The sequence below is a fragment of the Oncorhynchus keta genome, unplaced genomic scaffold, assembly GCF_023373465.1.
Source record: "Oncorhynchus keta strain PuntledgeMale-10-30-2019 unplaced genomic scaffold, Oket_V2 Un_scaffold_13527_pilon_pilon, whole genome shotgun sequence".
Classification (NCBI taxonomy): domain Eukaryota; kingdom Metazoa; phylum Chordata; class Actinopteri; order Salmoniformes; family Salmonidae; genus Oncorhynchus; species Oncorhynchus keta.
The window spans coordinates 58555-71083 of record NW_026290774.1 but is presented as its reverse complement, the minus strand read 5'-3'; positions in this window follow the sequence as shown (position 1 = coordinate 71083).

Here is a 12529-nt window from a genome sequence, read left to right as displayed (position 1 = left end):
GTTCATACTGTCTCTTTCAGGGTTCTGTGTTACATCGTTCAAACTGTCTCTTTCAGGGTTCTGTGTTATACTGTTCAAACTGTCTCTTTCAGGGTTCTGTGTTACATCGTTCAAACTGTCTCTTTCAGGGTTCTGTGTTACACTGTTCAAACTGTCTCTTTCAGGGTTCTGTGTTACACTGTTCATACTGTCTCTTTCAGGGTTCTGTGTTACATCGTTCATACTGTCTCTTTCAGGGTTCTGTGTTACATCGTTCATACTGTCTCTTTCAGGGTTCTGTGTTACACTGTTCATACTGTCTCTTTCAGGGTTCTGTGTTACATTGTTCATACTGTCTCTTTCAGGGTTCTGTGTTACATCGTTCATACTGTCTCTTTCAGGGTTCTGTGTTACATCGTTCTGTCTCTCTGTCAGGGTTCTGTGTTACACTCTTCATATTGTCTCTTTCAGGGTTCTGTGTTACAGTTCAAACTGTCTCTTTCAGGGTTCTGTGTTACACTGTTCATACAGTCTCTTTCAGGGTTCTGTGTTACATCGTTCATACTGTCTCTTTCAGGGTTCTGTGTTACATCGTTCATACTGTCTCTTTCAGGGTTCTGTGTTACACTGTTCATACTGTCTCTTTCAGGGTTCTGTGTTACACTGTTCATACTGTCTCTTTCAGGGTTCTGTGTTACACTGTTCATACTGTCTCTTTCAGGGTTCTGTGTTACACTGTTCATACTGTCTCTTTCAGGGTTCTGTGTTACATCGTTCATACTGTCTCTTTCAGGGTTCTGTGTTACATCGTTCATACTGTCTCTTTCAGGGTTCTGTGTTACACTGTTCAAACTGTCTCTTTCAGGGTTCTGTGTTACATTGTTCATATTCACAACACACTTAAATATGCAGTAGGAAAGTGTCTTGCTGTATTCAGTATGAACGTGTTTCTCTCATGTTTGGATGTTTGAGGGTCACACACACATTCGGAGTAGACAACTATAACAAAATCCCAGCCTGGTGCCAAGCGTTTAAAAAAAACTGCTTTGAGGAGTGAAACAATTAAAGCTCCTCAGGCTGCCGCCTAGACAAACAGCATCCCACAACCTCTCCTAATTTCTGCATACTTTTACATTTCTCAGCTGCGAAGTTTTCAAACGGAACAGAAGCACTGGCCAGGTGCTTATGAATGTTGCTGGAGAGAAAAGCCCTGTAGTAGTGAAAGGGTGACAGCCTCCTCGCTGGCATGGCTGACAGAGGAGGACGAGCGCTGGCTTGTACGATAGGCGCGGCGTGGACGGCGATCGGGCAGAGGGCCAGTGGGCGCCAGTTGGGGAAGCTGACGCCCGTCTTCGTTGGCATGCAAGGCCAGGTACTCGCTTCTGTCCGGAGACAGCTGTAAACCAGCCGCCCATGGAGGAGCAATCAGGTTGGTGGCAACTTCTGCCGAATGCTGATAATGCTACAATCTGCGTTTTTTCGCCAGAGCCTGGCTGGCAGACGGGACAAAGACCCGGAAGTGACAGCCGCTTTCCTCATGACAAACTTACGGTACAGAGAGATAAGTTAACGAAGAGTGGAGGAAGAAGATGGGAGGAGGGGGACAGAGGGAGGGGGAAGAAGATGGGAGGAGGGGGACAGAGGGAGGAGGAAGAAGACGGGAGGAGGGGGACAGAGGGAGGGGAAGAAGACGGGAGGAGGGGGACAGAGGGAGGGGGAAGAAGACGGGAGGAGGGGGACAGAGGGAGGGGGAAGAAGATGAGAGGAGGGGGACAGAGGGAGGGGGAAGAAGATGAGAGGAGGTGACAGAGGGAGGGGGAAGAAGATGGGAGGAGGGGGACAGAGGGAGGGGGAAGAAGACGGGAGGAGGGGGACAGAGGGAGGGGGAAGAAGACGAGGAGGGGACAGAGGGAGGGGGAAGACAGAGGGGGGGGAAGAAGATGACTGGAGGAGGGGGACAGAGGGAGGGGAAGAAGATGAGAGGAGGGGGACAGAGGGAGGGGGAGGGGGAAGAAGACGGGAGGAGGGGGACAGAGGGAGGGACACGGGAGGAGGGGGACAGAGGGAGGCTGAAGATGAGAGGAGGGGGACAGAGGGGGGAGGGGGAGGAGGGGGAAGAAGACGGGAGGAGGGGACAGAGGGAGGGAAGAAGACGGGAGGAGGGGGACAGAGGGAGGGGAAGAAGAAGACGGGAGGAGGGGACAGAGGGAGGGAGGACAGGAGGGGACAGAGGGAGAAGATGATGAGGAGGGGGACAGAGGGAGGGGGAAGAAGACGGGGGAGGGGGAGGGGACAGAGGAGGGGGAAGAAGACGGGAGGAGGGGGACAGAGGGAGGGAGGAGGAAGAAGATGGGAGGAGGGGGACAGAGGGAGGGGGAAGAAGATGGGAGGAGGGGGACAGAGGGAGGGGGAAGAAGACGGGAGGAAGGGGACAGAGGGAGGGGGAAGAAGATGAGAGGAGGTGACAGAGGGAGGGGGAAGAAGATGAGAGGAGGGTGACAGAGGGAGAGGGAAGAAGACGGGAGGAGGGGGACAGAGGGAGGGGGAAGAAGACGGGAGGAGGGGGAGAGGGGGGGAAGAGGACAGGGGAGGAAGAGAGGGGGGAAGAAGACGGGAGGAGGGGGACAGAGAGAGGGGGAAGAAGACGGGAGGAGGGGGACAGAGAGAGGGGGAAGAAGACGGGAGGAGGGGGACAGAGGGAGGGGGAAGGAGACGGGGTGAAACAAATGGTGACCTTTCAGAAGATTAATTTGTTTACTAACAAATGTTCTCACTGTCATCACCTGCAACGTAGTGACCTTCACGTCGGCCGTCTCTTAGTGGAGACGAAGCTGACTGGAGTCATCTGTTCATTTAGGCCTCTACCATCACTCTCCACCACAGAGGAAGTCATACACTACCAACCCAGTATAGACATGGGGCTGCTACAGCTCTGATCATAGACTACCAACCCAGTATAGACATGGGGCTGCTACAGCTCTGATCATAGACTACCAACCCAGTATAGACATGGGGCTGCTACAGCTCTGATCATAGACTACCAACCCAGTATAGACATGGGGCTGCTACAGCTCTGATCATAGACTACCAACCCAGTATAGACATGGGGCTGCTACAGCTCTGATCATAGACTACCAACCCAGTATAGACATGGGGCTGCTACAGCTCTGATCATAGACTACCAACCCAGTATAGACATGGGGCTGCTACAGCTCTGATCATAGACTACCAACCCAGTATAGACATGGGGCTGCTACAGCTCTGATCATAGACTACCAACCCAGTATAGACATGGGGCTGCTACAGCTCTGATCATAGACTACCAACCCAGTATAGACATGGGGCTGCTACAGCTCTGATCATAGACTACCAACCCAGTATAGACTACCAACCCAGTATAGACATGGGGCTGCTACAGCTCTGATCATAGACTACCAACCCAGTATAGACTACCAACCCAGTATAGACTACCAACCCAGTATAGACATGGGGCTGCTACAGCTCTGATCATAGACTACCAACCCAGTATAGACTACCAACCCAGTATAGACATGGGGCTGCTACAGCTCTGATCATAGACTACCAACCCAGTATAGACTACCAACCCAGTATAGACATGGGGCTGCTACAGCTCTGATCATAGACTACCGACCCAGTATAGACTACCAACCCAGTATAGACTACCAGCCCAGTATAGACTACCAACCCAGTATAAACTACCAGACCAGTATAGGCTACCAGACCAGTATAGGCATGGGGCTGCTACAGCTCTGATCATAGACTACCAACCCAGTATAGACTACCAACCCAGTATAGACTACCAGCCCAGTATAGACTACCAGCCCAGTATAGACTACCAGCCCAGTATAGACTACCAACCCAGTATAGACTACCAACCCAGTATAGACTACCAACCCAGTATAGACTACCAACCCAGTATAGACTACCAGCCCAGTATAGACTACCAACCCAGTATAGACTACCAACCCAGTATAGACTACCAGCCCAGTATAGACTACCAGCCCAGTATAGACTACCAACCCAGTATAGACTACCAACCCAGTATAGACTACCAGCCCAGTATAGACTACCAACCCAGTATAGACTACCAACCCAGTATAGACTACCAACCCAGTATAGACTACCAGCCCAGTATAGACTACCAACCCAGTATAGACTACCAACCCAGTATAGACTACCAACCCAGTATAGACTACCAGCCCAGTATAGACTACCAGCCCAGTATAGACTACCAACCCAGTATAGACTACCAGCCCAGTATAGACTACCAGCCCAGTATAGACTACCAACCCAGTATAGACTACCAACCCAGTATAGACTACCAGACCAGTATAGACTACCAACCCAGTATAGACTACCAGACCAGTATAGACTACCAACCCAGTATAGACTACCAACCCAGTATAGACTACCAGACCAGTATAGACTACCAGCCCAGTATAGACTACCAACCCAGTATAGACTACCAACCCAGTATAGACTACCAACCCAGTATAAACTACCAGACCAGTATAGGCTACCAGACCAGTATAGGCATGGGGCTGCTACAGCTCTGATCATAGACTACCAACCCAGTATAGACTACCAACCCAGTATAGACTACCAGACCAGTATAGGCATGGGGCTGCTACAGCTCTGATCATAGACTACCAATCCAGTATAGACTACCAGACCAGTATAGGCATGGGGCTGCTACAGCTCTGGTAATGAGGCAGGTTGGGGAGAGGCAGTCCATCACTGTGTAATAACACTCCATTCATCTCCATTAGCTGTAATAATTTGTGTAATAATTTCTAATCAACTAGCCCCCGGAGGATGAATACAAGTCAGTATTGATGCGATACACTTAGCGGAGATGAAGAGGCAGAACGTCGATAGTCTGCGATGAAGAAATTCATAACGTCAAAGTAATAGGTGTGTCGTGTGTGTGTGTGTGTGTGTGTGTGTGTGTGTGTGTGTGTGTGTGTGTGTGTGTGTGTGTGTGTGTGTGTGTGTGTGTGTGTGTGTGTGTGTGTGTGTGTTCTAATAACATGCCCAGAGGCTATACATAACCTAAACAATTACTCATGTGTAGCACAGACCACGCAAGTGTTCAAGTGCGGTCTCACTAAGATGGTTACGATAAATAATGTCATTTCAGATGCTGTATAATATATGGCGGATATTTTGGCTTTGGTCCATGCGTTTATTCTTATTGTCCAAATAAATAATGACTGAATATAAAGTAATGACGTGATAAATCAGTTTGGTTCACCTTTTTATTCCATCGGTATACAGAAGGACCATATTATGGACAGAGGATATTTAGCAACTGTGTGAATGTGTTTGGAATCAACATGCATTGTTCTCGCTGAAATACATGAGTAGCAGTGACTTGAGATTCATAACATATTGTGATATGTATTCATCGGTGGAACGAGTACTCAATTGTCATACTTGAGTAAAAGTAAAGATAGTGATTTTCTATTAGGCTCAAGTAAAAGTGAAAGTCACTTAGTAAAATATTGCTTGAGTTAAAAGTCTAAAAGTACTTGGTTTTAAATGTACTTGAGTATCAAAAGTAAAAGTATAAACCATTTAAAATTCCATATATTAAGTGAACCAGACGGCATGGTTTTTATTTATTTTATTTACAGATAGCCAGGGGCTCACTCCAACACTCAGACGTAATTTACAAACAAGGCATTTGTGTTTAGTGAGTCCACCAGATCAGAGGCAGTAGGGATGACCAGGGATGTTCTCTGTTTAGTGAGTCCTCCAGATCAGAGGCAGTAGGGTATGACTAGGGATGTTCTCTGTTTAGTGAGTCCGCCAGATCAGAGGCAGTAGGGATGACTAGGGATGTTCTCTGTTTAGTGAGTCCACCAGATCAGAGGCAGTAGGGATGACTAGGGATGTTCTCTGTTTAGTGAGTCCTCCAGATCAGAGGCAGTAGGGTATGACTAGGGATGTTCTCTGTTTAGTGAGTCCACCAGATCAGAGGCAGTAGGGTATGACTAGGGATGTTCTCTGTTTAGTGAGTCCTCCAGATCAGAGGCAGTAGGGTATGACTAGGGATGTTCTCTGTTTAGTGAGTCCCCCAGATCAAAGGCAGTAGGGATGACCAGGGATGTTCTCTGTTTAGTGAGTCCACCAGATCAGAGGCAGTAGGGTATGACTAGGGATGTTCTCTGTTTAGTGAGTCCACCAGATCAGAGGCAGTAGGGATGACCAGGGATGTTCTCTGTTTAGTGAGTCCACCAGATCAGAGGCAGTAGGGTTGACCAGGGATGTTCTCTGTTTAGTGAGTCCACCAGATCAGAGGCAGTAGGGTATGACCAGGGATGTTCTCTGTTTAGTGAGTCCTCCAGATCAGAGGCAGTAGGGTATGACTAGGGATGTTCTCTGTTTAGTGAGTCCACCAGATCAGAGGCAGTAGGGTATGACCAGGGATGTTCTCTGTTTAGTGAGTCCTCCAGATCAGAGGCAGTAGGGTATGACTAGGGATGTTCTCTGTTTAGTGAGTCCTCCAGATCAGAGGCAGTATCAAAAGTAAAAGTATAAACCATTTAAAATTCCATATATTAAGCGAACCAGACGGCATGGTTTTTATTTATTTTATTTACAGATAGCCAGGGGCTCACTCCAACACTCAGACGTAATTTACAAACAAGGCATTTGTGTTTAGTGAGTCCACCAGATCAGAGGCAGTAGGGATGACCAGGGATGTTCTCTGTTTAGTGAGTCCTCCAGATCAGAGGCAGTAGGGTATGACTATGGATGTTCTCTGTTTAGTGAGTCCACCAGATCAGAGGCAGTAGGGATGACTAGGGATGTTCTCTGTTTAGTGAGTCCTCCAGATCAGAGGCAGTAGGGTATGACTAGGGATGTTCTCTGTTTAGTGAGTCCCCCAGATCAAAGGCAGTAGGGATGACCAGGGATGTTCTCTGTTTAGTGAGTCCACCAGATCAGAGGCAGTAGGGTATGACTAGGGATGTTCTCTGTTTAGTGAGTCCACCAGATCAGAGGCAGTAGGGTATGACCAGGGATGTTCTCTGTTTAGTGAGTCCACCAGATCAGAGGCAGTAGGGATGACCAGGGATGTTCTCTGTTTAGTGAGTCCACCAGATCAGAGGCAGTAGGGTATGACCAGGGATGTTCTCTGTTTAGTGAGTCCTCCAGATCAGAGGCAGTAGGGTATGACTAGGGATGTTCTCTGTTTAGTGAGTCCACCAGATCAGAGGCAGTAGGGTATGACTAGGGATGTTCTCTGTTTAGTGAGTCCACCAGATCAGAGGCAGTAGGGTATGACTAGGGATGTTCTCTGTTTAGTGAGTCCACCAGATCAGAGACAGTAGGGTATGACTAGGGATGTTCTCTGTTTAGTGAGTCCACCAGATCAGAGGCAGTAGGGTATGACTAGGGATGTTCTCTGTTTAGTGAGTCCACCAGATCAGAGCCAGTAGGGATGACCAGGGATGTTCTCTGTTTAGTGAGTCCACCAGATCAGAGGCAGTAGGGTATGACTAGGGATGTTCTCTGTTTAGTGAGTCCCCCAGATCAAAGGCAGTAGGGATGACCAGGGATGTTCTCTGTTTAGTGAGTCCACCAGATCAGAGGCAGTAGGGATGACCAGGGATGTTCTCGTGTGTGAATTGGACCATTTTGCTGAGTACTTTTGGGTGCCAGGAAAAATGTATGGAGTAAAAAGTACATTAATTGCTTTAGGAATGTAGAGAAATAAAAGTAAACGTTGGCAAAAATATAACTAGTAGAGATACCCCCCAAAAAACAACTTAAGTAATACTTTAAAGTATTTTTTACTGAAGTACTTTACCACTGTATGTATTCATGTTCATTAATGGACATACAGTGCATTTAATATTTCATCTAAGGTACTGTATGATATCAAGTCCAATGTTAGTTACCTCTCATTTCACTTTGCTTCAGCAGTATAGCCAGTAGATGGCGATGTTGAATTTCCTACAGTTACTGAGGTGGTGTGATTATCGTCAATCCTCTACCACCATCCCGAGGTAACGTCTTCAGACAAAATGCCATTATTAATTATCCAGACTCACAAATGATCAGCAAATATTATAATATGACTATAACTAGCTAAACTAGTTGTCTTAAGATTAATGCACTAATTGTTAGTCGCTCTGGATAAAAGGGATTGCTAAATTACAAAAATGTAATTTAGATCACTACAACAGTAGTGATCTACTCCATGCAAATATTGGGCCAGTTTTTGACCATTTTGTCTTTTACAAAACTAGAACGTAAGGACGGTTGTTGCTGCTTCCTTTTCTCAGCGAAGTCGGCAATATCCCTCATTCAGTAATCTGACAGTGTCACCACTGTAACGTCATTGGCTGGGCAGTGCGTCATTTGGGGTTTGTGGCTAGAAGTTTGTTTACGGTACGGACTACACTAAGCACATCCCAAACGATACCCTATTCCCTATATAGTGCACTACATTATGACCAGGACCCACAGACTCTGGTTAAAAGTAGCTGACTATATAGGGAACAGGGCCCATAGATTCTGGTCAAAAGTAGTGCACTATATAGGGAATAGGGTGTCATTTGCTACTCTGCAGTGTCGATGCAATTCCACCACATGCCGACAGAGGGTGTAAGAATCCAATGTTCAGAATAAGAGGAAGACGTGGCGCATCCAGTCAGAGACGGTAGGTACGTTTCTGAGGAGGACTATTGTCCTCATATGGATCTGAACTGACTGGATGTCTGACTGGATAAGTGAAGAGGATTTGAGGAAAAATCCATCTTGCCCACTAAAGGGAAAGGAGAAGCATTGTTACGTAACAACTCCTTATGTAGGATGCATAGCCAAATGGGACATAACCCACACACCGTATCAATGTCCCCAAAACAGCTGTGCTTCTAAAAGAGTGACATAACACAAGTTAATTAAGATGCAATTCCTGAAGGGGTTGAACCCTCTTCAACTGGCAACACCAAACCAGGAAAAATAATTACAGGTCCTGGTTTGGTGTTGCCAGTTGAAGGGGATATTACATGTCCTGTTTAAATTAAGACAGTGGTATGTTTATGCTAAGCTAAGCTAATAACATGCTGTCAGTAAATTGAATAGGATAAATTAAGACAGCGGTCTGTTTATGCTAAGCTAAGCTAATAACATGCTGTCAGTAAATTGAATAGGATAAATTAAGACAGCGGTCTGTTTATGCTAAGCTAAGCTAATAACATACTGTCAGTAAACTGACCAGGATAAATTAAGACAGCTGTCTGTTTATGCTAAGCTAAGCTAATAACATGCTGTCAGTAAACTCACCAGGATAAATTAAGACAGCGGTCTGTTTATGCTAATGTCACAGTATAGACTTTGCGCCCAGTCCCTGACCACCTGGGAATTAAGACCAGGGTCTGTTTATGCTAAGCTAAGCTAATCACATGCGGTCAGTAAACTGACCAGGATAAATTAAGACCTCCTCTTCTTTCCGCAGCAACCAGTGATCCGGGTCAACAGCATCAGGATTAATTAAGACAGCGGTCTGTTTATGCTAAGCTAACCTAATAATATGCCGTCAGTAAACTGACCAGGATAAATTAAGACAGCGGTCTGTTTATGCTAAGCTAAGCTAATAACATGCCGTCAGTAAACTGACCAGGATAAATTAAGACAGCGGTCTGTTTATGCTAAGCTAAGCTAATAACATGCGGTCAGTAAACTGACCAGGATAAATTAAGACAGCGGTCTGTTTATGCTAATGTCACAGTATAGACTTTGTGCCCGTCCCCTAAACTGACCAGGATAAATTAAGACAGGGTCTGTTCTGCTACTACGCTAATCACATGCTGCTACACTGACCCCCCCTAAATTAAGACCTCCTCTTCTTTCCGCAGCAACCAGTGATCCGGGTCAACAGCATCAGGATAAATTAAGACAGCGGTCTGTTTATGCTAAGCTAAGCTAATAACATGCCGTCAGTAAACTGACCAGGATAAATTAAGACAGCAGTCTGTTTATGCTAAGCTAAGCTAATAACATGCGGTCAGTAAACTGACCAGGATAAATTAAGACAGCTGTCTGTTTATGCTAAGCTAAGCTAATAACATGCCGTCAGTAAACTGACCAGGATAAATTAAGACAGCGGTCTGTTTATGCTAAGCTAAGCTAATAACATGCGGTCAGTAAACTGACCAGGATAAATTAAGACAGCGGTCTGTTTATGCTAAGCTAAGCTAATAACATGCTGTCAGTAAACTGACCAGGATAAATTAAGACAGCGGTCTTTAAGTTCACCTCTATATTTATTCACATGTTCTTTACACGTTGTCACTACATGGCAGGTACATTTCTAGCGTGACATGACAGTTACACCTGCTGTGCTCCAGGCAATACTGTGGTTATGGAGCCTTTATGTAGGCTATATATGTATGTATGCTATATAAAGCCTTTAGACATTTGTTTAAAATGGACAGAAGAACCAACAGTTCTCTCTGACCAGTTTGCGATCTGATGGAAATTCCTTCACTTTCCTTATATCTCATGAATATCCCTAACCAATTCCTATAGGTCTACATCATCATTACTTCTCAGCTTAGAAGAGTCTATGACTGTCTATGGCTAGTATGCGACTGTAGCGTCTCCCTCGTATTCATTAGGATCTCTGTCCATGACTAGATGTGACTCTAGTGTCTCTCTCCCATTCATTAGGATCTCGGATTGTTTATGACTAGATGAGACTGTAGCATCTCTCCCGTTCATTAGGATCTCTGACTCTCTATGACTAGATGTGACTGTAGCATCTCTCCTGTTCATTAGGATCTCTGACTCTCTATGACTAGATGAGACTGTAGCATCTCTCCCGTTCATTAGGATCTCTGACTCTATGACTAGATGTGACTGTTGCATCTCTCCCATTCATTAGGATCTCTGACTCTCTATGACTAGATGTGACTGTAGCGTTTCTCAAAAAAAAGTTTTAATTTAACATTTATTTAACTAGGCAAGTCAGTTAAGAACAAATTCTTATTTACAATTACGGCCTACCGGGGAAGTGTTAACTGCCTTGTTCAAGGGCAGAACGACAGATTTTTACCTTGTCAGCTCGGGGATTCTATCCAGCAACTTTTTGGCTACTGGCCTAACGCTCTAACCACTAGGCTAGTGTATACACAAGGGTGTATACACTAGTATAACACAAGGGTGTATACACTAGTATAACACTGGTGTTACAGTGGTAAAGCAGCATGATAATATACATCTCAAGTGAAGATGTAGCCAAGGCCATCTACATGTGTACCTGCTCTTCAGGGTTGAAGGCTCAGCCTGGTAATGAGGTGAAGTGTGACGCTGAATGAATACAAGTAGAGACCGTCTGAGACGAGAGTCATCAAAAAAACAAAGGTCAAAAAGACATCACAACAACGTAAGACATTAACAGCAATGAGTCAGCAATCATTTCATAGGGTACATGTCTGTGAGAATGTCTGACTGCTAGTGGCAGGTAGCCTAGCGGTTGGGCGAGTAACCAAAAGGTTGCTGGTTTGAATCCCCGAGCAGACTAGTTGAAATCTGTTGATGTGCTCTTGAGCAAGGCACTTAACCCTAATCCTGTAAGTGGCTCTGGATAAGAACGTCTCCTAAATGACTGAAATGTAAACGCTAGTAGAAATAAGTATAGGCCCGACTATCTGAACAAGATACGGTGATGTCTTTCACATTCTGGCCTGCTGAGACATTGACTGGCCTGGGACATATGCATCTCAACATAAGACTTGAGGTCTGACAAATCTGACAGGCTTTTTGAAGTGTAATAAACTAACCGAAGGAATGTCAATCTGGACATTAAATCAAGCCCATTGTGTGTCAGTGGGTGGTGGTTCCTGAAGTGACAGCAGGTTCTCCTTGCCCCACGGGCGTCTGAACAAAGCCCGTCTTCATATCGCAGTGGCCGGAGCTGTGATTCTCACAGGGCATGGTTTATATGAGCCGTTACCTAGCAACGGTGAAACATGGAGAGAGAAACAGCTCGCGTTGGGCTGCAAGCCTGTAATTAGTGGTAATGTTCATGTCTGCAGCCCAGAGGAGCGTCAGATTACTCACCAACCAGGGCCCGGCTATCCCCAAACTAACAGAGGGACTATCCAAGGCAGTTTCTTCTCTCTCTCTCTGGGGTAGATCCACTTGTCCTAGAAGTCTTTTAGAGGTCAGTGTAGGGATACAATGGAGGTTTCAGTGCACCAATGGATTCAGTGCCCAAAGCCAAGTGGTAAGAACAGGGTTCTCTAACCTTTTCTAGCATGAGAGATACTTAAAAAAAAATGAAACAATGTCACAGGATACAATTTTATTTCTAGCTTTCAAATAGGCCCATTCCCCTCTCCTCCGCTGCAACTCTTCCCCAGGTCCTTAGTGAAAGTAGTGCACTGTTTTTTCTGTCAATATACCTGCTCCCAAATTCTGTTTTATATTTTCCCAAATAGTCCTGTTTTATTTTTCCTGGTTTCAGATGTTTTTTGTTTTTCCACTCTTAAAATTATTATTTTTTAATTAACTG